General features: G+C 34.6%; 1 pseudogene; it reads right to left on the bottom strand.

Moving 5' to 3' along the window:
* Window positions 1-3,385: 3,385 nt before the first annotated feature.
* On the bottom strand, window positions 3,386-27,182 carry LOC109095679 (annotated as a pseudogene).
* Window positions 27,183-27,498: the final 316 nt, after the last annotated feature.

The raw sequence follows: 27,498 nt of genomic DNA, 5'->3' as shown, positions 1-27,498 counted from the left end.
TGACACATTAATTTTAGAGGGAAGGGAGCTCATTTATTGTAGCATCTCAAATATACAAGCCATGAGGATTTCTCCACAGGTATTTACAATACAACAGACAGGATTTACGGCACTACACATTCATTTTTAAGGTCTCCAGACTTGCAAAGCACTTCAGTGCTATCAGGTCTTAATTATAATTGTGTAATAAGATGCATGTACCGCACCGACCCAGAGCATCTTCACATTTATTTCAAAATCTCATGCCGGTCAGGTCACTTAAAGTAACAGATTCTTGGTCACACTTTATTTTAAGGTCCAATTCTTGCTATTAACACACCATTAACTATGACTTTTGCCTCAATAAACTCCTAATTTGCTGCTTATTAATAGTAAGGTAATATTTAAGTTTAGGATTAGGGATATAGAATATGGTCATGCAGAATATGTGCTTTATAAGTATTAATAAATAGCCAATATGTTAATAATAGGCATGCTAATAAGCAACTAGTTAATAGTGAGAATTGGTCCCTATACTAAAGTGTTGTTCAGATTGTTTTGTGCCGCAGAAATTACACAAACCTTCAGAAAGAAACACAAAAACAAACAAACAAACAAAAAGGCATAGCTGTATGATCAGGGATGAAATTGTTATTGAAGGTGCCAACAGCTGGATAAAATAATGGGAAAGAATCGGTATGCATCATTAAAAGTGTGTCTTAATAATAATTAATCACAGCAAAACATGCAACATAAATAGCCTAAAGTGATGAGAAAAATATTATTAGAGCTGATCAGTAAGGCTACATCAGCAGGAGGAGACACACTCAAGAATCATGGGTACCAGTAATAATAATAAAAACAGACAAGTGGCCTTAACCGAAGCTAAACAACTGTTATAAAGAAACAATCATGTTTAAGAGCAGACCAGGGAGCTAAATCTGCCAACGCTTTTGAAAGACTGGCCGAAACCCATGAACATTCCAGAGCCCGAGAAACAAATAATCCTGACTTATCATTGAAGAGTTGCCTAGGAGAAAATAACAAGGCGCTCTGTTATACTGGCATGTAGTAAAAATACACGGCAGCCATGGCAGCTGTGTCGACTGTGCGTGCACATGTTTCGAAAGAGGTCAGCTGAGAACGACCTCTTAGTCTCCTCTGACGCAGACAGAGCTTGTGCATGTCTTTTCGGTTCGACTGACAAATATGGTTTTGGAGAGCAATATGGAAAACACTGTCAGAATGAAGTTTGTAGATGGATGCATGAGGGCAGGGTCCAAAATGAACACTCACAAACTGCCAAGTGTGAGTAAAACTTGATTGAAATTGAATACATTTGTAATATGAAATCGGGGCCTCATGTTTAAAGATGTGTATAATGATTGCAAATGTGAATGTAAGACAATTTCCTAAATGTTTCTATGACCGATTAATAAAATGTCCATACACACAAAATTTTCCTAAATGTATCATATATCAAATTAAATATTATTTATTATTTTAAAAAATAGCAACTATATATTGAAAGAATGATTATTGTTTTTACTTAAAAATACAAAAATTCAAAAAGCATGCACTCACACAAAAACATAAAAACATTTTCACGTCAGTTTTTGCTTTTATAAATACCGATCTGTTCCTCATGTTTGACATAGGATGTAATCCAAGGAATTTAGGATCAATCTAATTGTAAGTGCGTTTTACAAACAAGACCCTGTTGCGAATCCTAAAAATAAAAACATTTCCACATTAGTTTTTGCATTTTTAAATCCTGATTTGTTCCTCATGTTTGACTTAGGATGAAATCCACGGAATTTAGGATCAAATCCGATTATAAGCGCATTTTAAAAATGAGGCCCGTGGTGCAGATCCCAAAACTAATGCAAAATACAATTCCATGGGTAAAAATGTTCATCCAAAATGTTCAGGAGTGGCAAAAAGTTAATTTTGGACCCCTCATGAGAATCTACCACACTCACAGAGAAAGCGTATGGTAGAGGAGCATGGGGCGGATTTCATTATCAGCACATCTGTATTCACTTCCAAAGGAATAAAGCCCCTGTATTTTTCAAAATACTGCAAAAACATGTTGCATATAAAAATATTCTAGAAATAATGCTGCTGTAATAGATTCAATTACTTAAACTTAGATTGTAGGCTGAATTGAAATGTCTCAGCATGCAGTAAAGCTGTGAGCACGGCTTATACATCTTCATATTGTTTGTTTTCACACTGATTTTCTTCTTCCCCTCAGTTCTGAAAGTGAATACGAGAACTAATAATGGATTCTCTGTGTTACTTCGCATGCCACAATGACAGATGCAAACAAATCGTACAGGCATGGTGCAAACAGTCCAACTCCATCACTTGGTTTCATTATTCATGTATGAGATGCACTGTTGTAAGGAACCCGGTAAGCAAAGCCCTGGAGCAAAGCACCGGACCGCTGCTTTTAAAATTACAAACTCAATCTGACCTAATGAAAGATTGGAAAGTGGAGGATTTCATTGGCTTTGCCTGTACCACACCACAGAATACAGACCAGAAAATGTGAATTCACAGTGAAAGTTATGACAAAACAGGACACCGGTGACATGAGGTACTAGAGAGTCAAAAAAAGTTAAGTGTCTTTTAAAATAATTATAAGGTAATAATTAAAGGACCATCAGGAGCACAACAAAGGCTGAGTAGGAGGAACATCAAACTGAGATTTAAAATATGTGCACATTATAGAATAGAATAGAATTATTAAAAATACAGGACAGCAAAAGTACAGAGAGAAAACAAATTAGGTGCAATGCCATTGGCTCAAGGGTCATGTGATGCAGTGAAGGATCATGGGTAGAAATTAGAGAGTGCCCATTCCAGTGACCTCAGACGTCAGCCTAGAATAGTTAAGGGAAGAGGAAAAAGGGGAGGGGTAAGGAAAAGATAGAAAAAAATAGATAACATAAAATAATTCTGAAAGAATTTGACACTTCTGTACAAGAATGTTAGCTTTTTCCGCCTTGTTGCTCTCCACGTCGAGTAATAAGCATGCATTACTGTCGATTCAGTTAAGCTGAAAACAATCAAGCTTCTGTCCAATGTAAAAATAAAATCTTTTCCGCTTCTGAAGAAACAGTTTCCAACATCTCCTCGATTCTGGCATGCGTCTGCATCACACCACTAGCTCCTTGCCAACAGCATTGCTAGAAAATGCTATTAGATGCAATCCACTTTTTTAAAAATCTTTGCCATCAGACTACAAGACTTATGCAGCAACCACACTGAACTAATCTAACAAATGTAAAATAATAAATAAATATATAACAAGGTCCAAGCATTCAGCATGCTAAAATACTACACTAAAACACTGCATAACATCAACAAATCATACTACAGTTGTCCCGCCTTTTTTCTCTCTTCCTTTTTTATTTCAGTAGTCTGCCTACATGAATGTAGCTACTGATGAAGTTGACCATGGGGTTTAAGGGAAAGGTTGGTGAGTTCTAAGGGAAGATTGGATATTTAATGAATCAGCTGCTGATAGCTTCAGATAATGAAAGCAGTTTGGGGCTTCAGGATGTAGTCATTGATGAGGGGTCATTCCACATGGCGGCCACGTCTCTGAACCTGCCATCAGAACCGTGGGAAAGCAATATGCATTAGTATCTCCCCAGCCGCTACCCTGCAAGCCTCAACATCACACACAGGAACAGATTTAGAGCGCCTAAACATCTCTTATTGCCCAAACACGCTGCTCTGTACATAGTGTGAAGATCCTATCTGAGCTGCTTTTTAAAAACTGAGTTGAGTTGGAACACCATTAAAAAGCTACGTTACTGCAGTTTGGAAGAAAATGGCAACACTTTCGTGAAAGAGTGATGGGCTCACCTTGCGTTGATGAGGTACTGGGCAAGGCTGATGTTGGCGGGGGTTCCTGTAATGGTGATCTGGCGCTCTGATGACCCTTCCATGGCATTAGCTATTTTGATTTGTGCTCCAGACATCTGACGGATCTCGTTGATTTTGGTTCCCTGGCGCCCGATTATGCAGCCTATTAGCTGGGAAGAAAGCAAAAAGGTTCTTAAAGGACTGTCAAAAAGAAAACACAGAGACTGCACAGAGGCAGCACCGAACCCCGAACTGCTCCCTGGTCACCGCAACCATGTCAAAAAGGAATTTAAATTATTTTTTTATTTTCTATTTTTAATTTGGAAGGGATTTAAAGAATTAAAGAATCAAATAAGACCCAACTGGATAAACCAAAGATGGAAAGTTGAAAGGTGGAAGTCTGAAACATGAAAACAAGTCACACTTACACTACAGTTCAAAAGCTTTTTTTAAAGAAAAAATTACACTTCTATTCAGCACAGTTGCATTAAAATGATCAAAAGTGAAAGTAAAGTCTTTAACATTATTTCAAACAATCAATCAATCAATAAATGCTATTTTCAACACTAATAATAAAAAGAAATGTTTCAAGACCAAATCAGCATATTAGAATTTCTGAAGGATCATGTGACACTGAGGACTGGAGTAATGACTGCTGAAAATTCAGCTTTTTACAAATTAATACATTTAAATTGTATTTAAATTTAATACAAATTAATTTATTTAAAAATAAAAATCGAAAAAAAGTTTAGAAATAGAATATATTCTTAAAAATAGAATAAATTATTAAAAATAGAGAAAAACTAATTTCGAAAAGAAAAAAAGAAAAAAGTACTTTTGAATGGTAGTATACTGTACATCACAAAAATAGACTTGAGACATCTGGTTCCAAATTATAGACTTGTGAACAACAAAAATAAATACAAGTATAAGGTTTTAAAACACACTTTCTAAATGGATTTGTAGATTTTGATTTGTTCTTAAAAGACCCTGACTTGGATTCTACATCAGACACATATTCTCAAATAACTGAAATGTATTTCTGACAGGGGACTGATTCAATCTTTATACTCACATCATTGGGAATGGTGAGTTCATGAGTACTGGCCGGGGGACTGGCATCCAGACCTGAATGAGAGAGCAGAGGGAAGCTCGAGAGACAGCCTAGCACTGCATACATACGCTGGAAAAAACTTAATGTGTGTTAGAAGACTGGTGGCTTATTGGACCAAGTGCAGAGTGCATGGAACTCTTAGTCCTCCTGAGGCTTTTTATGGAGGTCTTTTTTCACCTTAAACTAACAAAAATATCTCTAGCGGTTCTCACATCTTATCTTGTGTCAAAAGCAAACTTTCCTACAGTACGTCCTTGGTCTAACACAAATGTACTGTATATTAGATATATGTTAGATATATGTGTGAATAGCAAAGCATGCTCTACGCAGCACACGGCATTTGGTTTGCCTTAAACTAAGACAGTGTTTATCAAAATGAATACGTAATGAATGGCTTGATGGAAGATGTGTTGTGGTCTGTTAAATCAAAAACACTGATATGCTTCTCAGTTTCTGAAGGGCAGGAAAGAACACATTTTGTGCCATTGGCAATTCCTTTCGAACATAAAATTCTACACCATTACTCCCCTGTACGTGATAATATTGCATAAGCAGGTAAACTTCACTATCTTTTATCCCAGGTCTTAGCATTAAAAAAAAAAAAAAAAAAAAGAGACAACAATGCAAGGCTTTTTTTTTCAGACCTTGACCCTGAAGTTCAAAAAAGTAGAAAATAAATTAGGAAAGAAATAATGGGTAGAAAGAATGAAACAATTAATGGATATATTATTTAATAAAATAAAAACCCACTTATAAATAAAACGCTAACAAACAAACAAAAAAACAATAAAGATAAAACGCTAAAAATAAATAAATAAAACACTAACAAATAAAATAAAAATACCCTAACATGTAAAATAAAACAAACAAACAAAAAACTATTAAAATAATAAAACACAAAAAATAAAAAGCACTAAAAAACGAAACTAACAAATAATAGAAAAGAAAAAATACTAAAAAGTCAAATGAACAAATAACGAATAAAATAAAATGCAGTAACATATTTTTGAAGAAACACCACCAAAAATAAATAAAGTAAAGTAAAGTAAAAAAAAAAAAAATGTACATATATAATAATAATAATAATAATAAAAAAATCTATTAATTAAAAAAAATCCACAAAGTGAAGAGCAACCACCACGGGCATGTCATGATGCTTAACATGGAACGAGAAGGAAAGAGAGAAAGAAAGACGAAGAGAGCTTCTCTACAGGTACAAAGAGAAGGAAACTTCAAAAGGGCTCGTGGGTACGTACCAGGGAAAGCAGGGGTGGTCTGTCCGAGGGGGGTAAAGGGGGTTTGCTGCATAGCCAACTGGTGGAGCTTGGTCAACTGCTGAGGGTTTGGAGGGACAGTAGAGCTAAGAGGTTATTGTTATAAGACAGGTCACACCAAGAAATCAAGAAACTAAACTAGAACAAAGAGACAACGAGGATAAGAAGCCATGACACACTGTGGTGGAAGAAGAGCAAAAGAGAAAGCTAAAGAGACAGCAACTTTAGAAGGACTTGGCCTGACTTGGTGGGTTAAGGTTAATCTCATCTGATCACTAACTGACCTTTGATAAACCCCATCTTGGGTATAAATGTCTGATTAATATAGAATCTGCCAATTAATCATGTGAGATTTTGATGATATATTCGCTAAATTTTCTTGTTTTATGATCAAAGGGGAGTTTAGTTCATGCTTTTCTGTAACCTGGGTGACTCAGAGTTTAAATGCATTAGAAAAGTGTCTGTATTACCAAAGGATAATTTGTCGCTTGAACCTCTAGTGAACCATTATCCATCAGAGATATGAACATGTAAGTGCTCTGGTAACCTTAAGAGGCCACACAAGCCTATTTTACAAACAGTCTTTGAACCAGAGCAGACTTGCGCCGGTTGTAGCTGTGTACACAGTCTAAATCGGAGTCTAAAGCAGGTTGAAAGGGATGTCCAACCTTGTCTTGAGTTATTGCAGTGTCAGCAGAAGCGTCTCTAAGCATCAATCACTGCCAAACCTAAATGAAAAGAACTAACACACGGCATCTCTCCATCTCTCTGATACATATTCATTCAGATTATCTGAGGAAAACACAGCTATCAGGATTAAAGCATGCTCTGTATTGTAAGCGTGCTTCCCTTTTGATAAGGCCAGTGGTTTTCAAACTATGGGATGTGTAATTTTGATAATGTAAATGGAAAACTGATTTTTTATTTATTTATTTTTTTTGTAAAAATTGTGCTTTTATTTTTCACATTTGCTTTCTCTATTTCCCTTTTATATACACTTCTGTTAAAAGGTTTGGGGTCAGAAAGTTTTTTTAATGTTAAAAGTCTCTTAAGCTCACCAAGGCTGCACTTATTTGATCAGATAAACAGTAAAAACAGTAATATTGTGAAATATTATTACAATTTAAAATGACTGTAATCTATATTAATATATTTAAAAATGTCATTTATTCCAGTGCTGGTAAAGCTGAATTTTCAGCAGCTATTACTCCAGTCTTCAGTGTCACATTATCCTTCAGAAATCATTTTATTATGCTGATTTGTTGCTCAAGAAACATTCATTTTTATAACCAATGTTGAAAACAGCTGAGCTGCTTAATTTCCTGAAAACCATGATAATTTTTTTTCAGGATTCTTTGATGAATAGCAAGTTCAAAATGACAGCATTTATTTGAAATATAAATCTTTTGTAACATTAAAAATGTCACTTTTGAACAACTGAATTATTAAGTCCATACTGAATAAAAGTTTCTTTCTTTACAAAAATCTTACCGACTCCAAACTTTGGAAATTTAGTGTACAATTTTAATGCAGCTTTGGGCAAGTAGAAAAGTGATAATCATTCTCAACCTGCGTATGCTAAGAATATAACGAAAAACAAGAAAAAGTACAGATATCACTCTGTTTGCCTGGTTTTGATACTTCTATCAATACTGTAACAAGTTTGACAGAGGATTTCCTCACTTTTGTACATAAACAGGAGAAATTTTGAGATCAAAAATACATTTGCAATTCAACATATAAAATGTCAATACTACCTAAAATCCAGTCTCTGTTTTTTGGTCACAAAAAGGTGTTATGTTTCTCACAAAAATGTTGATTTGCTTGAATGGCGGATTTCCTTTACACTAATCAAAGGTGATACTTCATGGTCTGAAAAGTTTGAGAACCACTGGATTAGGTAACCTCGTCACTTCTGAATTACCTCAGCGTGAGTCTTGTATGTAATTCTATGCGGACCATCTAGAAAATGACAAACGCTGTCATTTCCTCCAACAGGCCAAGTCCTTAGAAGTTTGGTTTACAATTTTGGAGGGCTGAGGTTGAGAAAATTTTCAGATTGTAATGCAACAAAAAACACACATCAGAAACGTCATATTAATATTACTGCTTAATATTAATAGAGAGGTCCAGGCTGAAACTACATAGCCGTGCGGACTGTTGACGGTGCTAGTGGGGGAAGAGGGTGGATGGCTGGGGACTCACATCTGGGTGTGGAATGGCATATTGTCCCTGAATTGTGTAGGCCTGTGAAGACGGAGAGAGAAAACAAAAAAAAAAAAAAAAGAGAAGAAAAATCAAATCAACATTTTTACAAGGCTACAGGGACCATTAAACACAAGAACTAACTGATTCATAACCCCTAAAGTATCTATTAATATTTTACAGGAACATTTGGTTTCAAAAGCTGAATTTCTTTTCATATTTTATGTGAATAATTTTTTATGACTAGTTATACAGTAATAATATTCAGCACTTTAAATAATTAACATCACTCCTGGCTTTTCATATCTGTACATCTACTTGAGTGCAAGTGCACACTATGCTTAAAATATATTTCATACTTTTTTCAAATAACAAACACATTCCTTGAGTAGGTAGTAAATATACCCAACAATAACAGCAAATCTATTTCTGAAGCATCTGAATAGATGAATATATAACATCCTTCACCAAGTGTTTTACAGTACATCAAATTCTAAACCTCTTTTCATATTTTCAAAAATAAGAGATAAAAGAACATCAATTTAAAGTGTCACACTGATAATCATGTTGTATTTCATGTAAAAAGCCATTATGTGCCATCTATGGTTATGTTGGATGAAGTGCCTGTGAAAGAGTTACGTTAAAAAGATGTTGAGAGTTTTGTTAAAGGATATTATTATTCATCATCAAAGGAATGTTAGATTAGCAAAGGAAAAAATTACAAACGTATTGTATTTTGTGTTGGTTAGTGAATGAGTGGGGATGACTTTGAAAAACCATGTTTGATAGCATATCCCTTCAATATTTATAACTTGACATTTCAAATTTGATTGGAATCTCAAATTAATGCAAATCCAGGTCGGCAAAGTTTCTTACACACACCCTGAGACGTTATACTTCAAGCTTTGAAAATATTTAAAGGATATGATATTTGCTCTGAGAGGGAGGAGTTTATTTTGCAATAAGAGTGAACAACATTGATCTAGAATTAAAATACACTCAAAGCAGCCAAAAACACATTCATTGCCATGTAAAGGTGAGGTATGCAATTTTCTGTTTTTCAATGTTGAAATATAATCTTTCTATACCAGTTTAATATGCAAAGACTTTTAAGGTTTTTGAAGGTTGATTTACTGAATAGAATAATTACATTTGAAACATAACACCCCAACATTTCGATTTCTGATTCAAAAATAGGCTTAAGAAAAATAAGAATATTAATATACAATAATAACAGATTTGTCCTAATTGATTGACTTTGACACAGAATTGTAATTTTCAAGCCTTTGTTTTGCATGACTTTTAAAATATGCTCTTCATTCCAAATGTTTTCATGCTTTCTCTTTTTTATGGTAAACTGTAATGGGACAAAAAATTTGGAGTATAAAAATGAAATGAAACCGAAGCACTTGAGTTCAAAATGCACATAACTGCACACAAATGCATGTAATAATAAAGTGAATTTAAAGTGAACTAAAGCCTGCTAAAACCTCTAAGAATGCATTACCGCAGCAGAAAGACAAAAACAAGAAAAATATGCATTCATTTCATTTTCATACTGCTTAAAATTCACTTTTTGGTTAGCAGCAGAAGGCTATGCTGCTGCACTGAACTATGTCATGGCAGAAGAGCAGACTCTCCTTATGGATCTGGACTCTCATTGACAATCTAAAGCTCCTCTCTCTCTCTGCAAGCATTTCCCTGGTTAGGATGGTGTGACAACATGCGAGTGAGAAGGTGAGAAAACCTGAGTGAACTAACAGGCAGTGGCTGGTGCTGCAGTAAAAGGCTGAGGTTGGCTGCGGACGCCGCCAGCGGGTCGGCTCTTACCTGGCCACCTGAAAAAATGATGGGGGTGGAGGCGGGCTTTGGGCGGTAGGGAATGGTGGCACCTTTCGGTGGGGACTAGGAGAGGGGAAGAGGTAAGAGGCAGAAACAGCGTTAGACCAGGTGACAGGTGTGCATGGTGGAGTGTTTGTGTGGTAAAGCAGGAGCACAGATGTTGTGATACCCCAGTGCTTGAACATGTTTATTCTGTAGGCTGTGTGTTATTGAGCTCAAAATGTCTAATTCATAAACCGGAAACAAGGTGGGCAAAAGTCAAGTTGAAATATCAAGGTACTGTAGCAAAAAAAATCTACAAAATAAGTGCCCAGAATAGAATACCAGCTGACTTTTTACTTACAAAAATTTGGGATTGGTCAGATTTTTTATGTTTTTGAAAGAAATCTCATATACTCAACATTGCTGCATTTATTTGATCAAAAATACAATAAAAAAATTTGTTTCCAATAAATAAAAAAATATTTCCAATGTAAAATATCAATAACAAAACAGTTGTGCTGCTTAATATTTTTATGTAAAGCAGGGCACATTTTTTTAGGATGTTTTGATGAATATAAAGTTCAAAAGAACAACATTTGTTTAGTAAAATATTTTGTAAAATAATAAATGCCTTTACTGACACTTAATTTTAATTAATTGAATGCATCCTTGCTGAATAAAAGTATTAAATTAAAAAACGTAATACTGACCACAAACTTTAAAACAGCAGAGTATATAATTTATAAATAGCATGTTTTCAAATTAGTACTGTGCACAAAACAGAATGCATTATGCAACAATAAAGGTGTCAAACTGTAATATACCATGATAATATGCCATCCTCTACCAGTGGTGTCTGAAATAAATCCTGTTAGCATTTCTAGTCCAATTTTAAGCAAAAGTTTCTTCACTTTTGGGAATCCAATCAAATAAAGAGTCAAGAATTAGACTTTCGAACTTTGTTGGATAGGGAACACTACCAACTACCAAATACATGTTTCAAACAGTAGAACACTATATTGTTATCACATGACCTCATCAAATTGCATGCTTATTGCTTACTTCAGTGAGTTTAGTTATGTTGGATATTATTATTATTATTATTTAATTTTCTATGTTGAAACTCATAGCTAATATTAGTTTCATTTTTTACATTTGTCGCACTGTAAATAGAAAGTCTCAATAATAAGTTCAGTGTTTTGAATACTGAACTTTTGTAAAGGTAAACAATAGCCCTAAAATTTCAGCTACACACAAAGGATGAGACAGTACCTGTTGTAGGTTCCCAAGTGATCTGATTACATTAGAAATATGTCAGTGTCTGTACAAGCCAAGAATGAAAAGCATTCAATAATGCCCAATCAGAACACAATTCCCCTCTGCAGGAGATCTGCCCTACATGTCATTGGTGGATAAGAATAACATTTAAATCAATAAACTGAGAGAAGGCGTAAGCAAGCCAACGGAAGCTTTGTGTTTCTCATTAATCACGAGGAAAACAATGTAGTCTCTCTTTGGCAGGGTGGCTGTAATGGAGTGTGGCTGTGTGTATGGTTGTGCATCCACCCCATTGTTATTGCCATAACGAATGGATTTCACCCAAAAAAAGAAAATTCATTCATCATTACTCAGCCTCATGGTGTTCCAAAACAGATTTACTTGCTTCTGTGAGACACAAACGGAAAATTTTGTACAGTATGTACCAGTTACTCTGTTCTGAGCAATTACAATGAATGAGGAATAATACTAACATGTGTTCCCCTGGGAATGGAACCCACAACCTTTTGCGTTGCTAACACAATGCTCTACCACTGAGCCACAGGAACATTAACTGTTATTTTCTTCCATAATGTGATGTACATCCAAGACAATTTGATTTTCCAAAAAAAAAAAAGGTGACACTTTAGTATAGGCACCAATTCTGCCTATTAATGCCTATTATTAACATATTGGCTTACTTATAAAGCACATATTCTGCATGATCATATTCTACATGCCTAATCATAAACTTAACAACTACCATACTAACTATTAATAAGCAGCAAATTAGGAGTTTATTGAGGCAAAGTCGTAATGAATGGTTTGTTAATAGCAAGGATTGGACCTTAAAATAAATTGTGACCAAAAAATTTATATGCAATTTAAATACATAAATCTTAAATGTAGGCCTAAATATTAAAAAAAAAAATTACCTCATGCTGATCTTAAATGATCATATGGCTGCAGAAATCGACTTCTTCTATAAACCCTTAATGGTGCTTTTTTTTCCCTTTTGTGTAAACAGTGTAATGAAATTGATTTGAATTTAAAACAACATGAGGGGTGTAAATAATGACATAAATTTCATTCTAAGTGAATTATCCTTTAAACAACACTGTACAAAACTGTACCTCCAGCATGACCACACATATCTGTTTGACACACTGGATGATGGCTTCCGGGGTGCCGGAGATTGTCACTGCGCGCTCTGTGGAGTTAGGCAGCATGTCCCCTGCTACCTGCACCTGAGCTCCTGTGGACTAGAGAGAAGGAGAGAGAGAAAAAACAACGCCAGGCTATGATTCAGAGCATTCGCTGCTGATGATGATGTGAGACCGCAATGCTCTCTGGGGAACGCTGGGCCAAATGTTGCCATCTGCATGCAAGCATACTGTATGTTTCTGTTGAAGGCATTCAGCAATGTCATGATTTCCATACAACAGGGGCCTTCGACCTTTTTTAGATAAAGGAACTCTTAGTGGATAGAAAAATTGAGCAAGGACCTGGTTACACTGAGAACAGCATGTGTCTAGTGGGATGTTAATATATTTACACAAATTGTATATACTTGTGAGTTTTGTGGCTTCTGCCATACAAGATGGGTTTAGAAAGTTGCACAAGCCAGTGAAAGGGATCTGACAATCCATGATCAGAAAATGAGTCTAAGAGCAAAGTTTCATACCTCTCTCATCTCTTTGATTTTCGAGCCTCCTTTGCCAATGAGGGAGCCGCACTGACTGGCGGGCACCACTAGGCGCAAAGTGACCGGGGGCTTACTGGTGGCTGGGCTGTTGCTCATGGAGTTGATTATATCCTGAAGAAATATCAGAAAGCAACAACATAATAGATAATACAAATTTAAAATAGTTGAAACAACAGAATGTGACTCATATAATCCGAATTAGTTCAAATTTAAAAAGTTAAAATGATTGGTTTTATATTATTTGTTTTACTGTTTAATGTTTTTTGTGCAGCTGCATGTGCACTGAAGCCAGACTAATCTTTTAATGTCTTTTGGTTTGTGCCCATGAAGTTCTGAATAAAAGGAGAAAATAAAATAAAATTGGATGAAGTAATGTTCATTTCAAATTAATTTAAGTCACTGGATTATAAAAAAAAAAAAAAAAAAAAAAGTATTGCCAATTTTTTATTAAATTGTTAACTTCAGTATATTGAGATATACACTACTGTTTAAAAGTTTGGGGTCAGCATTTTCTTTTTTTTTAAGTGAATACTTTTATTCAGCATGGATGCATTAAATTGACTGAAATAGATGTATAGTGGATAGTAAGGACTTTTACATTATTACAAAAAACTAAAATAAATAAGTTTAAAAATGCTGTTCTGCACAACAAATTAGGCAGCACAACTGCTTTCAACGTTGGGTTAGTAAAGCACTTGTCTGTAAACTGCCTGTAATGCACTTTGGTCAACACAAAAATTAAGCCTTGGTGAGAATAAGAGACTTTCAAAATCATTTTAAAATCTTACCAACCCCAAACTTTTGAACGGTAGTGTATACCATTACTATTAACATCAAAACATTTTGGTCAGTTTTGTCAAAGTGGTTAGTTTGTGTTAAGTGAGATTTTCATATATGTGACCCAGGACCACAAAACCAGCCTTAAGTGTAATTTTTTTTAAATTGAGATTTATATATCACATGAAAGCTGAATAAATAAGCTTTACATTGATGTATGGTTTGTTAGGATCGGACAATATTTGGTTGAGACACAACTATTTGAAAATCTGGAATATTGAGAAAATCGCCTTTAAAGTTGTCCAAAGGAATTCTTAGCAATACATATACAGTAACTAATCAAAAATTAAGTTTTAATATATTTACAGTAGGAAATTTACAAAATATTTTCATGGAACATGATCTTTACTTAATATTCTTAATGATTTTTGGCATAAAAGAAAAATCAATCATTTTGACCCATACAGTGTATTTTTGGCTATTGCTACAAATATACCCCAGTGACTTAAGACTGGTTTTGTGGTCCAGGGTCACATATATGTGTTCGACCAGCACCTCTTCAAACTTGTATGCGATCATAGCGAAGGCTTTAAAGATGGCATCTGTGGGTCCAGTGATGGTGACAATCCTCTCAGGACAGTTTCCCTCTGAGATGTTGATGCGAGCGCCACTCTGCAGGATGTCAAAAGTCAAGTTAACCCTCATATTCTTATTCCGCTTCTCATCTGAGGGACTTCAAGACCCTTTTAACAGCTCAAAAACATACTTAAAGGTGCAATTTTAAACTACTCTCCTCTGTCCCATCTTTAAAAAGTTAAATAAATTCAAATAAATAATTTTTACACAAACAACACTGAGGTCAGTATGATTAAAAAAAAGTTGATCTCAACGGAACAAGAGGATTTTGGTAAAACAAATTAGAAAAAAGAAACATACCTCTTCACGCATCTTCTTCACAGTTTCCCCTTTCTGTAACAAAAAGAAGAGCAGAATATTTAGATCAGTGCTTAAAATACACAACACACACACACACACACACACACACACACACGTCAGTATCTAACATACCTTTCCAATGATGCTTCCCACTTCCTGCAAAAAACAAAAAGAACCAATAAAGTCATTGCAAATGTAACCATTCACAACTGTATATGAACACCTTTCCTCATGAAAACTGCTATATTTTATATTAATTCCTTGTTTACGGTGATTTAATGAGTCTAAAAGGTCACTGGTACTGACAACCCCTGATTCACCTTGGCCTGAAACAGTGGGTCAGGAGAGGACAGATCCCTGAGGCACACAGCAGTGACATCACAAGCCCTCCCCCATCCACTTCCCTCTGTACTGCTCTGCGGGCTCAACTTACCTTGCCGTGCATGAGAAGCCGGATGGTCAGGGTCACATTCAGCCCGCCCTCTGACTGGACTTTGTTGAGTTCCATACTAGGAGTGGAGGTGAAGCAGGAATATGGTCACGTGACAGGAAATCCCCAGGAGTAGGACGAGAATGATGGTACAGCAGCCAACCAGTCACCTGGAAGGGGGGATGGGAAAATCACAGAAAAGAGTCACGAAGAGCCCATAGACTTCCAAATAAGAAACTAAGACGGTCGCAGAAGGTTGGGCTCTGCCCAGGAACCAAAGCTCAGAATTAAAGGAATGTTCCTGGTTCAAAATTTAGCATTTGCAACATGATGTCATTTGTCAAAGAAGATAATTCTGAGTTGAATACACTATTATTCAATGGTTTGTGGCCGGTATATGCTATCGAAAAGTCTCTTATGCTTACCAAGGCTTAATTTGATGAAAAATACAGTAAAAACAATAATACTACAATTTAAAATGGCTGTTTTCTATTTTAATATATTGTAAAATGTAATTTATTTCTGAGATGGCAAAGCTGAATTTTCAGCATCATCACTCCAGTCTTCAGTGTCACATGATCCTTGAGAAATCATTCTAATATGATGATTTTGTACTCAAGAAACATTTCTTCTTATTATTAACGTTGAAAACTGTTGTGCTGCTTAGCATTTTTGCAGAAACTTTTAATAACTTTGATTTTTTTTCAGGATTCTTTGATGAATTCAAAATGAACAGCATTTATTTGAAAGAGAAATCTTTCTGTAATGTAAATGTCTTCTTTACTGTCGCTTTGGATCAATTTAACTTTTGCATTCTTGCTAAATAATAGTATTAATTTCTTTTAAAAAATCCTAAACTTTGATGTAAACTGAATCAAACATGTAAATAAATAAAACTGGGTGCAAGTAAATAAAATAAAATAAACACTATGAAAGGAAACATTCAGTGTTTCAGAAAGTTTATGTGAAGCTTGTAGCTTTATTAAAGCACGTACACAAATTATTCAGTAAAATCCTGCTTTATTTGAGCTTTCCAAATCATCCTTTTGAAGTAGAACTACTTTAAGATGGATGTCTAATTCCTATTAATTCCTCTAAAGAGTGAATATAACCCACAAGTCTCATGCCAACATGTATTTTAAGTTTTGTGGCCATACATTTTATATACAGTGTATGTTTTATTGCCTGGTTCATTGAAATTACCTTACTGTGAGCATGTTTTTTTTTTCTGTGATAATCAACATTATGCTGTTCGTATAGATTGCATTGAATATGTAACATTCCTTTAATACTACACCCCAACATATTTAATAGGCTTTTATATGCATAGTTTGAACACAAGAGGGAGTACTTTACAAGCAATCTTAATATCATATTCATTGCCAGGCAGTAATCTCAAAATAATTTCATAATCTAACAGCTGCTGAGATCATTCAGCCAAATATTCCATGGGCTATCATGCCAGCGTAGGAAGATACATGTTTTACAAAAGCGACATACCAACCAATCAGATCTCAGTTAAAAAGGTCAAAAAGGTTCTCAACACAAACACACAATGACAATATTCCAGGTAGGCAAATATAGAATCTGCACAGAATTTACACAACTGGAATACCTATCATAAATACAATTCTGCACATTCAGGCCCAAATCAAGTCAAAGTGCTTTAGTTAGGATAAAGAGAAATAAAACTAAATTCTTCTAAAATTTGATTAAATATAATTCAATAAAAAACTAAAAACTTAATATTAAGGATAATTTGGTTGTGCTTTCAGGCAGAAGCATCAAGCTCATTCAGTTCTGCATAAATCTGCAGATTTCTGTGGGTTGACTATAAACAAGGTCAAATAAAACAACCTTTTTCCATTTTGTGTAAAAATTCATAACATTCAGCTTATTCGAATCAGTTTTTTCTGTCTCTCTGATCCCTCTGATGATTTCTCATGCTCAGCTGTTATAATGAGTATCTGTCTGTATACTCTGGTGGGGGGGGGGGGGGGGGTACAGCTTCAGACCTGTCCCTTTTCCGGTGATTTATGCCGTCATGTGGGTCTGGGGATCAACAACGATTGAGAGATTGAAACATTAAGCCGTTCCAGTACAGCTGCCAGACCTTCAAATGAAGCACAGGATAAAGAGAGAGCAAAAAGTGAATGATGGTGACTGGAATACAACACGGTGTAAGAGAAATAGTGTGACCGATCAAGGATGCGATGTTCGGAGCAAAGTTTTAAGCACAATTACGTTGCATGTTACGTGTGAGAAGAGACAGATAGAGAAAGCAAAGGAAAGATAAGAAGAGATTCACATGGGTATACGAGATGAGCTGCCAGCTGTCCGCAAATCTCCTGCTTAGCACAGATTGCAGAAAAATTCTAATCTGAGCTAAGAGCGTGCAGAAGCAACAAACCAAATGGACAGAAGTGAACTGGCCTGTACTCCTACAAATCCATTTTAAGACGCCCCTGACCTGGGAAAAAGAAGTGCGCTTAACTGTATCAAGTGTACTTCAAATCTTAAATATAATAAAAAAAAATAAACTGTACTTGCAAATAATAAAAATATTAATCTAATAAAAAGCCACTAGAGTGTATTTAAAAAAAACACACACACACTGTTTCTTAACACACTTAAGTACTGTATGCTTGAAAAAGTGCACTTTGTCAAAATGTCAAATTAAAAGATTTACTGTAAAGTACATTTTAAATCGTTGTAATCTTTACCATGATTTAAAAGAAGTACACTTATTTTGATGTACTGTATACATTAAGCACAAGTAAAGTACTTGATTATAATTTTAACTGTTGTGTGTTATTTGATATTACAGGTAAAGTTAATATATTTTAAATGTACTAAATTACACCTTGATCACGAATGTGTAAATACAAACATTTAAACAGATTACATACAACTTTTAATAGAAATGACATTAAAGCAGTGTTATTTTGACATACAGTTTTTATTAATACTTTGAATTAGTTTTTATTTTATATTTCTGTTTTCATTTTGTCATTTGTTTTAGTTTTTTTTTTTTAAACGTCTAAATAGCTTTTATTAATTTTCTGAAATTTGTATTTGTTAAAAGTGACGTGACATACAGCCAAGTATAGTGACCCATACTCGGAATTCGTGCTCTGCTTTTTAACCCATCCAAAGTGCACACACACAGCAGTGAACACACACACACCGTGAACACACACCCGGAGCAGTGGGCAGCCATTTATGCTGCGGCGTTATTATAGTATATCAAATAAAACTAAATAAAAATGAGAAATGTTACCTTAGCAATTAGCTAAAATAAAATAAGTTTAGATATTTGTATTTTTCGTTTTATTTCAGTTAAAATTTATTTCAAGTAACAGTGATGTTTTAATGGTTTTAGTTAAATATAATTAATCCTGCATTAATCCTGCATTAACCATATCAAAAAAATAAAACAGAATTATAATCGGAACATAAACAGAATTATTAAATTATATAGAAAACATACTACTTAAGTGGTTTAAAAAAAACCACACTCTTATGTTCAACTAACTGCATTTGATATAAAATTTTAACTATACTCCATTTTCATTTAAATGCAAATAACATGCAGTTAAGTGTCCAAAAACATTACATTCAGTTTGCATTTAAGTACACTCTTTTAAAGTATACTATTTCCATAATAAGAACTCTTTTTTAAAAGTATGTACTTATTTTTCACAGGGAAATCAAATTAACTCTGAAGGTGTGAAAATGGCTTAATGGCCTTATGAGTTCAAAGAAATGCTAGAAATTCACGAAGAATAATGTAAAAAAAAAAAAAACATATCAAGAAATATCTTCTATCAGTGTGTAGAGACTCTTAAACACACTGCAATGTTTTAGAAGTGACAACCACATTTAAATGCTGGAGTAAATCCTTTTTTGTAAATTGCAATCAGGAGTATTGTGCAGTATAAATATGGTTGGAAGTACCTACAAGGATCAGGATTAAGAGAAGTGACAACTGTATTTATCTGCAGTGTGTGCATGGTCACAGAGAGCATACAATGTTCCACACTTCTCCACATGACTCACTTAATGTAGCAGTTCTTCATCCGCCTCAGATGAGTTAAATCTCAAATGCCATCAAGTTCAACCCGCATGAAATCTTATCTAATTAAATCAGCCTGTGTAAGACAACAAACAACAAGGATGCTGTGGGCGAGGCGATAACACCTTTTGGCAACTTTACAAATAAACCAATTTTAGAATGAGGAAAGGCAATTTTATCGTTTATGTGATGCTAATGCTCTATATCTGGTGCTTCAATGAAAAACTGCATGAATAACATGAATATTATTACTTAGATGATCATGTTTAGTGAACCGTTAAGAATGCCTCAAGGATTACATTTTTAAAGTGCTGCTTTCTTTGTATATTTTGAGGTGACATAAAAGAGTGCTTCCTTAGGCACCTATACATCCCATCTCATTTTTTAAATAATTTTTTCAAATGTCTTTTATGTCTTTCTTTTGTTATATTCTTTACCTAGACATATTAAAATATTAAATATTAAAAAAAGACTATTTTAGCACAAACACCCTAAAAATGCAAAAAAGCAAAGAAAGAAACATTATTTTTAATTTTTAAGAAAAATATTAAATATAACCAGGACAAACTTTGTATTGCACATCATCTGTAATTTTGTTTGCAAAAACAAAATGAGAAAATATTATTTAATTGTGTGCATGTAGGATGCATAGAAGCTAGCCATAAAATTTGTCATAGCAAGGCAAATATCCCCATTTTTATCAACAAACATATTTTAATATAAAATATATTTCAACAAAAAATTTTTTTTTTTTTTTTTTTAATATAAAAAAAAATATAAAAAATAATAGTAGATTCAAATAGTATATATATATATATATAGCAATATATCCCTCAAATATTGCTAGTAGATTCAAATAGTATTTTCTTGTAAAACTTAATTACAACTTTTCATAAATATATATTTTTTAAAGTAAAAGTGTGTTTAGTTCCTAAAAGTCCACAGGGCCAAAACTGCTCTCACAAAAACACCCAAACACAGAAACAGAGATGTTGGGTGGTCAACAGCCTGCAGAATACAGAGGACATCTGAATGCTACATCTGTGTGCTGATTACTGCAGTCATCAGAGCAAAAGCAATGGCTGCATAAACACACTCATGTGTCTTTTCAATCACTTCTTCTATTGATGTTGGAGTGGGTGTGTTTGGGAGGGAGTGAGCACATTTTCAATGCAATTTTCAAGACAGTATGAGCAGATTAAAAATTAGCCATTTAAATACTTCACATTTTAGTTCTATTTTATGTTAATCATAAGTCTGATATCTTCCTGGTGGTAGATAAGCTCAGTCTTTGCTGAAGCACAGGATATAGAAAGTGGGTCAGCCCTTCCTCTAAAGAGCTTCTGGCCCCTTCCTCTGTGGTACCTATTGAATTAATCACGCTTTACGCTTGGTCAAGCAGAGCTTCTAAAATGCTCCTTTTTCTATCTCTCTCTACTTTGCTTCAAATGCAGCCAACACTGTCTCATATTAATTCATATAAATGACCAACAGCCAAACATGTTATACAGTATCTTTGAAATTATGATGTTTAGTAAACAACAGATCAGACTATATTAAGACTAAATAAACACACACTTGTGACCCCACATTTTATATATATATATATATATATATATATATATATATATATATATATATATATATATATATATATATATATTTTATAAAGTTCTGCAGATGAACCTATGCTGCCAGTGTCCCATAATGTTTTTTTCATTACCAGTATCTCTGTGTTCAACTTCACCTGACTTAAAATCTCACCAATTATTGCCTAAAAAAAAAAAAAAAAAAAAAAGATTCAGCAAAAAATTCAGTTGACTTATAAGATCAATGGATGCATGAAGACATAAATGACATGGGTGATATGAGAAGTGGATACATGGAGTGTAGTACAAAAAATAAAAAAAATAAATTTCAAAGAACATTTAAAACTGGTGTTTTTATAACTACTAAAATAGGAGGACAAAAATAATAACCTTATTGCTTTCAATGGTGTGACCTTGTAATAGGGAAAATAACAAGAGACAGAACCTGAGGCTGCAAGACAACCAGAAACAAACACCCCGCTTCCTATAACATGACCACCACAATTTAACCAGTTCTGCAATGAGAAAATAAATCAAAATGCTTTTTCAGACCATAGGCAGTTTTTCTAATTAATATGAAATGGAAAAAAGTTCTTGAACGTCAGGAGCAAAAAGACTGCATAAACAAGCCATTTGTCAAATGCTCAAAGGTATTGACTCCTACTGGCTAAAAATCAAAAAACAATAGATATACAGCTGAAGTGGTGGCACAATCACTGAATTTCTTGATAATGAGAATGGGCAAGTGCTGTACTGTAATGAAACCATTTTACCAAAATAATCAACCGCTGACATTAAAGTTAAGTGAAATGATGTGCATAATTTGACATGGTTTTGAGTGAAACATGGAGTCAGATTGGAGGACATGAGCTGAAAAGAAACAAGGATGTGTGATGTCAGCTTTAAAGGAAAGCTGTTTCAAAGGAGACTATCACTTTGACAAAGATCACAAAGACAAACTTTTATTAAAATTCAGAATAAGATGCACTAGGTGTGCACAATATGACCAGGAACATGCATGAAGACAGAAATAGTGACAATATATTTACAATTGTACTGTTGTCCGTTTTGTTAACCTTTTGATTTCATCTTTCATGAAAAACACCAAAAAACTTTTTTTTTTTTTTTTGCAAAGTAGCATTTTTGGAGTCAAAACCTGTGAGACAAAAAGTCAATGCAGGCAAGTCCATGCAAACTGCTGACACACTGTCCACAAATCACACTGAAGAGAAGTTGAAGGGTGCTGAGATTGTACATTTACAGCACCCTACTTACTTCATATTAACTCAGTGATTCCAAAATGAACACTTTGACCAGAGACATCAAAGTCTGGATATCTATGAACAACGCTGATATCCAACAAGGACGAAATCACAGTTTAAGACAACATGAAATGGCATTAAAAATGTTATTTCTATAAAACAACATACTTCCAAGTAAAAAATGAAGTACAATGAGTGAAAAAAAGTAGGCTGGAACCAGATTTGATTAACAATGTAGACAATTCTGTGATTTCTTTCTTGGAATATTGTTCAACAAGACCAGGAACCAAATAGGGCTTTTCATGTTGACTTTAAGGTAAACCTAAATAATAAAAAAAACAGACCAGCGAGTGTGGTCCTCTTTGGCAGGGAGAGGGGGTAAGTCCCTGTACAAGTGGGCTGGCAGAGGGGCCTGGACAGTTCAAGCGCCATGATTTATCGTGTTAAACACATCACTAGTCCTGTCAGTGTATCAAGGGCGAGAGCTTAACAAGAGGCGACAGTGTTTATTGGAGACACTGGCTCATGTGAGATTTCAGGGCAAATTATACCCGGAGGCAGTTTGTCTTTTCTCTTGCTCTTGAAATCACAATCATGGGCGGGCACGAGGATGAAAGACAAAAACCAACCAGGGAGAAGGTAGGTAACAGAGGAATAATCGGCAGTATAGTGCAACGGAAGCAGAGATGCCAAAACAAGTGCCTAGAAAATGAAATAGTTTTTTTACATTTTGTCCTGGTTAAGCCCTTCTCTATGGAAGCCCGTTTCTGCCACTAAATAAAAAATAAAACAAGGTAATTTCGACTTTTTATCTCAGACTTGTGTGATATAAACTCGCAATTCTGACTTTTTTCTCAGAATTATGAGTTCATATCTCACTATTGCGAGTTATAAAGTCAGAATTGCATTATATAAACTCGAACTTGCCAGTTATAAAGTCAGAATTGCGAATCTGAGTTTTTTTTTGTTTATAACTCGCAATTCTGAGAAAAAAAGAATGTCAGAATTGCAAGATATAAACTCGCAACTGTGAGATAAAAAGTCGCAATTACATTGTTTTATTTTTTATTTAGTGGCGGAAACGGGCTTCTATACTTCTCAGTACAACAAATCTGGTAATTTTTCTAAAAACATTTCTAAAAATGCTAAAAAATATGTCAAAAAAGAATTATTCAAATTTTCACAAAAAAAAAATATAAAAAACAAATCTGGAAATTTTATATGAAAAAATATCAGAACAAATCTAGTAATTAACTTTTTACAAAAATGACTAAAAATGTACAGTACATGTAAAATATATTTTAAAAATGTAAAAACATTCTGGTAATCTGCTAATTTTCACAGAATGTGTGTCCATGCAATTTTGCAGAATTGGAACCGGCCAAATTCGAACACCTGTCAAATCAAAGGTCTACACATCGCGCACCCCATCCCACATATTGTATTACATTTAAACAATTCCACATATTTCCCCCCAAAACAGGGCTGAAAGCTTGAAAAAAAAGGTTCCATCGTTGCCCGATTGGAAGGGTCATGCAAAGATTTAAGATGAATCAACAGTATTTGTGCTGAACATGAAAATGACAATAATCAAAAAGAGAATTTTCAATTGTGAGTGAAGAAAAACAAGACGATTAAATGTAACTTGTGTAGTGCAACAGAATAATATGATTCCAAACAGGATTATGAACCCATAGCAGAATACATCCACTGAGATTTATAGCAAGATCAGAAAGAAAAAAGTTGGTCTTTAAAGATGTCCAGTGTTTGCTAAACAACATTCTGTATTTTCTATAATAAATATATGGCAAACAAACTGATCAGTCTGAATAATTAAAAATAAACACTAATGTATGTAAATAAGTAACAGACCACCCACTTCTGATGTTTTGATTCTCGCGTTCACAAGAGTTCATGAACGTAAAATATGTGCAAATCTGTATTATGATTGCTTTGCCTCAGAGAGGAGATTCTCTCTGTGATGAGGTCCTTATGATGGGTCATCACTCTAACCGTGGGGATGAATTAAACCTCTGAATAAAGAGCAGGCTGGGAGCATTTGATCTGCAGCCATTAGACACACAGAGAGGGAATAACGTTGGAAGATAATGTATGATTCCTATGACTGTTGCAATTTTATAAACACAGAAATAACAAAGCAATAGAAAAAAAAAAAAAAAAAAGAGGAAAATACTAAATATAATCTAAATATAGTCTACCCACCGTCATCTGGCCTGCCCTAATCCTCCATTCAAACATAAACCAGCCATAAGTCTGCTTCATAATTCCATGCTATGAGGAGAATTTCACTGCAGGAAGAGTTCCTTTTAAAATACTCAGAATGAACTTATGAACCCTATCGTACCAACTCAGTTTATGAGTGTCAAATATTAAATTGTGTATTTTGTACTTTTTTCAACTGCACAATAGATTTTTTAAGATAAATTAAGCTGCATTTTCAGCTTGGAATTCTATTACAAAATAGGATGGTGAAATTTCACAAATACGATGACACTTAGTATTTTTTGCTGTTTTGCATTTTTAATAGTTCAACAAAAAGGGAAGAATGTTCAAACAATATCTGCCATAAAAAATTACGCATTCCAAAACCTGGAATTCTATATTCAAAGCAAATAAATATGTTTTTATATGAACAGAAACTTTAATGGGATAACAGAAAAAAATACACTGAAAATAAAAATAATGTTTAATAACAGGAAAACTATCATTTTAAAACACTTTTTAGTTAATTTTATACATATTATATACATATATATATATATATATATATATATATATATATATATATATATATATATATATATATATATATATAATTATAAACTAAAAAGTGATATTAAAACAGTAATTTATAAAATTATAATTCTACTAAATATACACACACACACACACACATATATATATATGCATGTGTGTGTAAAATACATTACATTGACATTATATACAATACATTAAGCAAATAATTGCCAGATTAATTGATTTTTTTTTAAAGTGGTTGCTAGTTGTGTCCCTAACAAGGTTTTAAAGTGACAATTTTAATTATCTTTCAAGAAATATTCAAAGTCATATCCTCCATTGTTATTATGATAAATAACCAAAAACACTCCTGATTAAGACCAAGCCAATAGTGCAAAATGTTAGTCTTTGTTTTCCTTTATTGGATTCCCAGCTCATGCACAAAATGAGCAATCACACTTTTTGATACAGATCAAGTAATTTGCCCAATCAAAATCTTTGATGAGAAACGTGTTGATTACAATGGCCAGTCAACCAAATATTGATTTCCTAAACACACAGTGCAAGCACACTGTGTTGATGCCAAGTGATAATACAGGCTTTCACTGTAAAAAATAAATAAATAAAAATTTTGGGTTTTCTGGCACAAGTGTTCCCTGTGGGCATGCGCCATCACCAGGGCTGGGGTCTCTTTGGCTGGGCGTTGTGTTATGAGGGAGGCGCATGAACACTCTTATGTGAACAACTCTAGAGGAGCCTTTTGTTGCAGTACGCGTGTCTGCAGGGGCACCCTCCCCTACTCAGCCTGACAGGCGCTTCGAAAACTGTCAGCCCTGATCAGTCGCCCTTGCCTGGATCTCAACCCAAATTATAATCAAGAGCTCAGTCGCCCAGCAATGCCAATGCAAGATCAAGCAAAACCGATCCAGGGAACTGAGATCCGGGAAAACGGTACCAACGACCCATGCTACGCTAACGGCCTACTAATCGAAATAGCCGAAATGCTAAATGGAGACACCTCTGGTCGTCTCAAGGCATCACAGTGAAAACCATTTCTGAAATCACCGACATGCTTGTAGAAAGCTCAATATGGATTTAACCCTGCATCTTTATACACTTTCAAAACCATTTAAATGCATATCTGCACATAAACTGCATTACCGACTCAACCAACATTCAGTCCTTGAATTACAAAATTCCATCAATTCATTAGACATGTAGGGAAGATGGTATCACGGCAATATAATCCTTCAAATGTAAACTCTTAAGCTGAAGCACTCTCAGGTTCAGAACCAAAAAACTCTTTGTTCTGTTCATAGATAAGTCTACTAAAACGCTAGTAATGGGTGGACTCCGTACCAAGAGTTTTTAAGACAAAATTTCTTCCGCGTCATTGTGACAGATAAAGAACCCATGACGATAATTGAAGTAACGACGATGAACAAAATTGTGTACCTCTCTAGAAGCATTAATCAAAGGGCCGAGCAGCGTTTAATGTTACGAACTGCCATCAAGGTCGGAATCGCAACTGAGACTGACACACAAGTCACAATCCTTCAAGCCATACTGCCTGCGGCATACATACTACAGTTGAACGATATACAGATATAGCAAAAAACACCACAACCTACAGCAAATAAAGCAAATCAGTTCAAATTATCACAAGCTAGACCACAACAACATAAATGTCAAGATATCTCTTGAGATGTAAATATTATTTAATTGAATGTTAACTGGTCTATATATAGTATAGAATATATATGGTCCAAAACTCCTAGCATAAGGAGACTTGGGCAAGAAGAACGATACCAATGGATAAATCCAGGGGAACATCATCCATAAAGACATCATAAGGTAAATTTTTCCGTTAACTGACAAAAGAATGTAATTTCTTAGGACCAATCATAACTGACCAGGCCACAATGTTATATCAAAGCATATGTTAAAAATAACGTTTGAAAACATAAAAAGATTTACCTTCACAGAGCTCCTAACCGATGGCCACCAACACTGATGTTCGGAAAGGACTGAAATTAAAAACCACAGAGGGAAAATGATTTCTCCAGCGATGTCTCGCTCAACCCCAATGGAACGGCACCATTTGATTGGTCCTGGTATGAGGTCATGTGGGTAAGGCGATGGACACGTGATCCCTCACCGAATACAATGCGCAAAACACAAAAAAATTGCTTAAATCCAAATTTTACTGCAGCAAGTCCCTTGTTTGTCGACAGCATTATCAATGCTTGGGCTGAGATAAAGGTTTTTGAGGCTAGAGGAGTCCCACTATGCTCAGCGAGCAGCCCCAGGGGTATTGGGGGCGGAATCAGCACCCAAGATTCCAGCCGTCTGGGTATCTCCAGCGGGCGACACGTCAACGAAGCTGTACCCACCACTGCACATGCCCATTCCTGCAGTCTGGTCCAGCCCAGGGT

Source organism: Cyprinus carpio, chromosome A9 (genome assembly GCF_018340385.1).
Source record: "Cyprinus carpio isolate SPL01 chromosome A9, ASM1834038v1, whole genome shotgun sequence".
Classification (NCBI taxonomy): domain Eukaryota; kingdom Metazoa; phylum Chordata; class Actinopteri; order Cypriniformes; family Cyprinidae; genus Cyprinus; species Cyprinus carpio.
This window is presented reverse-complemented; position numbering and strand designations above follow the sequence as displayed.